This window comes from Lichenostomus cassidix, chromosome 11 (genome assembly GCF_008360975.1).
Source record: "Lichenostomus cassidix isolate B80296 chromosome 11, HeHo_3.0, whole genome shotgun sequence".
In the NCBI taxonomy this organism is placed as follows: domain Eukaryota; kingdom Metazoa; phylum Chordata; class Aves; order Passeriformes; family Meliphagidae; genus Lichenostomus; species Lichenostomus cassidix.
The window spans coordinates 2151605-2156675 of NC_139492.1; positions in this window are offsets into that span (position 1 = coordinate 2151605).

Consider the following 5071-nt stretch of genomic DNA (forward strand, 5'->3'; position numbering starts at 1 on the left):
TTTCTGTTTGCTTCTTTTTTTTCCCCCCCTTGTCCCAAAGGAAAATGTCGAGCCAGTTCCACCCTCCTGGTGTTCAGCTGCCTGTCATCCAATGTGGCATGAGAATGAATTTTCCCTGGTTTGGTTGCTTGGTGAGCAGTTCTGATTTCCTGATGGTGTGAGACACACCTCATGCTGTGAAACCCCAGTTCTTATCCCTGTTTTCTGCTCTGCATCTCCCCTGGGATGTCCATGGTGCTCAGCTCCCTCCCACAGCAGATTTGGGGTGCAGAACTGACACCCTGAGCCCTGACTGAGCCTCTCTGCCCTCCCAGGCCCAGCTTTGAAAGGAAGTATGAGGGTATTCTGGAGGGTTTTTTCCCATTCTTCCTTCCACTTGGTCTGAAAGGGATGAGGAACAGGAGACAGTGAGATGGAGTCACTCCATTCTCTGTGGGATCAGACTGGGGAGTTTTATTCCTTCCACCTCCAATTCTCACCCACTCCAGCTCTGCGCTGCTTTTCCGAGTGATTCTGTAGGAATGGGAGAACTTGTGGCACGAGCTCAGCTGCCACCACGGAGCTTTTCCTCCTCCTGCTGCAGGTCCTGTGCCAGCCCCAGCTCCCTGGGTGCCACCTCTCCTGGAGGGAATGTCGTGCTTCAAGTTCTGCAGCCCAGCTTTGCAGGTAAGTTCCTTGGCAGCTGATCCTTTTTGGGAGCAAACCCTGGCTGTGGAGCACCGAACTCCCCAAATCCAGGCATGAACTCCTAATTTAGGAATGGCTCTGCTTTCCTGCTGGTGGATAATCCAGGCTGGAGTGCTCTGTCACCCACAAGGCTTTTGTTTCCAGGCAGGAAGGAAGGTTGCTCTCCATTCTTAAAACTACAAATATGAGCCTGAAAATCCCTTCCCAGTGTGACCCCAAGCCCTGGCAGCAGCTGGAGCCTTTCCCTGGGGTGAGGATGGGCTGTGACAGCATCAGGCTCTGCCATTCCCTCTCAGTCCAGTCCTTCTACCTGCCTTGCCCTCTGATCCAAGGGCTGCCATTCCCAGTTTCCAAAACTTTGGGAGGCACCTAAATGGGAGGAAGGAATGCTGGGCTGTCCACACTGAGTTCTGTCCTTCCCTCTCTGCATCACCCCAGTGCATCACCTGGAGGAGGCTGAGCAAACTGCTGTGTGTTTTGCTCATCTTCCTTCCCTGCAGGAATTTGCTGCTTCTTCCCAGTGCACAAGGTTAATTAACGGCTAATTAAAGCCTTCTGAGCTCCTTCTGTGGTTCCATGGAGCTGCACCCCTTTCCTTGCCCACTGCCACGATCCTGCTGTCCTTGACTGCTGTGGGTGATGGGCTCTGCTGCTGGCTCCTGGTTTCATGTCACCTCGTCCCTTCAGAGCCCCCCGTGGGATTGACACGCCGGGGGTTCACTCCCTTGGGATTCACTCCCGTGGGATTCACTCCCGTGGGATTCACTCCCGTGGGATTCATTCCCGAGGGATTCTCCCCGAGCAGCCACTGCCGGGCGGGGCTGGGCCTGCCGTGTCCGCCAGGGGGCGCCTGGAGACCGGACACGGACACTCGTGGGGTCAGATGGATATGGACACAGATACGGACACTCGTGGGATCGGATCAGATGGACATGGACACTCGTGGGATCCAGATGGACACTGACATGGACACCTGTGGGATCAGATGGACACAGACATGGACATTCGTGGGATCAGATGGACATGGACACTCGTGGGTTCAGATGGATATGGACACAGACACGGACACTCGTGGGATCCACATGAACATGGACACTCGTGGGAACAGATGGACACAGATATGGACATGGACACTCGTGGGATCAGATCCATATGGACACCGACATTGACACAGACAGGGACACTCGTGGGATCCATATGGATGTGAATATGAGTTCATCTAGAGCCATGGATGTTCCTGGGACTGCGATCCATGTGGATTTGAACATGTGTCAGACAGGGATGGACATGGACGCTCGTGGGATCAGGATCCATATGGACACTTTTGGGATCAGGATCCACATGGACACTTTTGGGATCAGGATCCATATGGACACAGACATGTGTGGAACATCACACCCTGAGGCTCAGGGTCAGGCCACCTGCTGAAATCGGGACCCCTGGGTTATCCCACAGGTGGGGACACATGGAGGTACCTGTGGGACTTGAGACCCCTGGAGCATCCCCCAGGTGGGGACAGGTGACATCACCTGTGGGACCCAATCCCTCCTTCCCTGCTCCCCCACCAGCACCCTGCACACCTCCCAGCCCTGTCCAGCTGATCCCAAATCATCAGTTCCCATCAGCCCATTTCTGGTTGTCACTCCAGTACCCGGGGAACAACCCAAAATTCCCTCCTTCTGTCCCTTCCAGCCTTTTTGTCTTATCTCTCTTGGAAACATTTTCCCCCATGCCTAGCTTCTCCCTGGGGCTTTTTGTCACCTTGTCATCCCCCACCTCCCCTCTGGGAACCCAAATTAGTCCCACCCAGAGCTGCAGTCCTGCTCTTCTCACGGAGCCTGGTGTGACCCCTGTCCCTCAATCCTGGTGTCCCTAACACCCGAGCCCTCAGCGGGAGTGTCCCTTTGGCAGTGACCCTGTTCCCTGCTCCATATCCCATCCCTGCTCCCAGCCTGTTGGGGTGATTTTCCTGATGTCCCCTGGCTCAGCCCCTGCGTGTCCCTGCTAATTAAAAACTAACGAAGAGGGAATGCTGCTGACTGATGAGCTGGGTGGATCCATTCCATTTAGGAGTTCTTGGATTAATAACATGAAAATCTAATTTTCTGCCATTCTGGAAAAGAGAGATCTTGGATATTCCTTGTGCACCTTTCCAAGGGTCGTGCCTGCTGTGAAGAGGAACCTTCCCTCGCTTGGGACCTTCCCAAAATTTCCCTCATGGATAACGTGCATGTTTCATCCCTGCCCACCTTTTGGCTGGTGCTGATTTTTAGGGAGAAGGTGCCAAATTTGCCCTGTGCTGAGCAGCGCCTGACACGGGGGCAGCTGCAGGAAAACCTTCACCTCTCCAAACCAAGCGGACGGGAAAAGGCAGGGCTGGGAGGCAGGAAGCAAGAGCTGGATCGCAGCCCCGCCGCGCCGCGCACAATTCCCCTCTCCCTCTTTGTTTTCTCTAATTGCACAGCCAGGCCTCCGGGCACAGCCTGTTTCTTCCTCCGCGCCGGTGCACAGCCCTGCGGAACGGGGCTGGGACGTGCTGACCCGGGAGCAGGGAATGCGACCTGGGGAGAGAGGAGAGAGGGATCCAGCCGCTCTGGGCTTCCCTGGGGAACCCACAGCCCTGCTGGAGCCTCTGCTCTCGGGACTGTGCCCTGGAGGGGTGGAAATGCTGCTCCCGGGGGAGCAGAGCAGGATGAGAATCCCAAATCCTCGGTACTGCTGCTTGGGCATCCGATGGATGGAGGGATGGATGGATGGATGGATGGATGGATGGATGGATGGATGGATGGATGGATGGAAGTGCTGGGGCAGACCCCAAACAGTCAGAGCAGAATCCCCGCTGGGCTCGCAGCAGATTTAACACTTTCCCCCAAGCCTTTGGGGCGGAATATCAGCTCCTCCCGCTGGGCACTTATTCCCTGCCTCATCCCTTCCTTCCCCAACCTCTCCCCTGCCCGCGGCGGGGTTGTTTCCCACCGGAGATGGCTCAGGGAGGCGAGGTGGAATTACAGCATTACAGACAAAGCCCGAATATAATCTTCCCTGCATGAACAGCGGCGCGGGGGGAACGTTCTGCCGCGCGGGCTGCAAATGAGGCACTCGGCGGTGCAGGATGTACGAGGAATTGCTCCATCACCGCTCCTAATGGCTTAACCAACAAAATCCATATTCATAAATCAAGCCGGCAGCGGCAGCGACCTCTGTGCAGCGGTGCAGCCAGGAAAAAAGGCAGATTAGGAATTGCACCGAGGCGCTGCAGCTGCCACGGCTCGGCCTCGGCATTAAAGGGAGCCCGAGGAGAGAAGATACCATCAAAGCTGTCTGGCGGCAGCTGAAGGATTAGCTGAGTCAACCAGCGAAGAGCTGAGCTCATTTATCGGGCTATTTTCAGGGCTGGAACGCACCCTGGATGGAATTTTACCCTCAATTACGGATCTCGCACTTGGGCAGGATGGATTCATCAAAAATGGGCTTTTTGCACGTGCTGGTTTGGGCATTGCAGTGGTGTGGTGGAGCTCACCAGCCAGGGGAGATGAGGAGGGCTGGGAAGTGGAGCCAGGGAGAGAGGGAGGAATGGATGGATCTGTTCTCTTTGGCCACGGGAGCTGTGGTGCAGGGAGTGTCACAAAGGTGTTGGCAGAAGGTCTCTCACCACTGCACAGGGCTGTCACCAGCACTGGGTCAGGCCAGCTGCAGCTCTTTCTGTCCCCCAAGGACACAGGATTCACCATTTTCCAGCCTGAAAATGACCAATGACTCCTAAAGTGTCACTGGAATGTCCAGCATGAAGTCTGGCTCTGCCCCTTGGCAGCTGAGCTTTGGGTTATCACAGAATCCCACAATGGTTTGGGTTGGGAGGGAGTTTAAAGCTCATCCCATTCCATCCCTGCCGTGCACAGGGACACCTTCCACTGTCCCAGGCTGCTCCAAACCCTGTCCAGGGGACACTGCCAGGGATCCAGGGGCAGCCACAGCTTCTCTGGGCACCCTGAGCCAGGGCCTCCCCACCCTCACAGGGAAGAATTTCCTCCCAATCTCCCATCCATCCCTGCCCTCTGGCACTGGGAAGCCATTCCCTGTGTTCTGTCGCTCCATCCCTTGTCCCCAGTCCCTCTCCAGCTCTCCTTCAGCCCCTTTAGGCACTGGAAGGGCTCTGAGCTCTCCTGGCAGTTTCCTCTCTGAGCCAGATGAGTGTGGATCGTGCAGCTTGAACCAAAACTGCCTGTTTGCCCCAAATCCCATCGGTTTCCCAGTGAGTCTGGCAGCAGGAGCGAGGGGCTCTGCAGGGCTGGCTGCTCTCCCAGCCCATGGCGGGCGCAGGCAGCAGCTCCCTGTGACGGAGGGGCCAAAAATAGAAACTTTCCCGGGAGCAGAGAGGAATCAT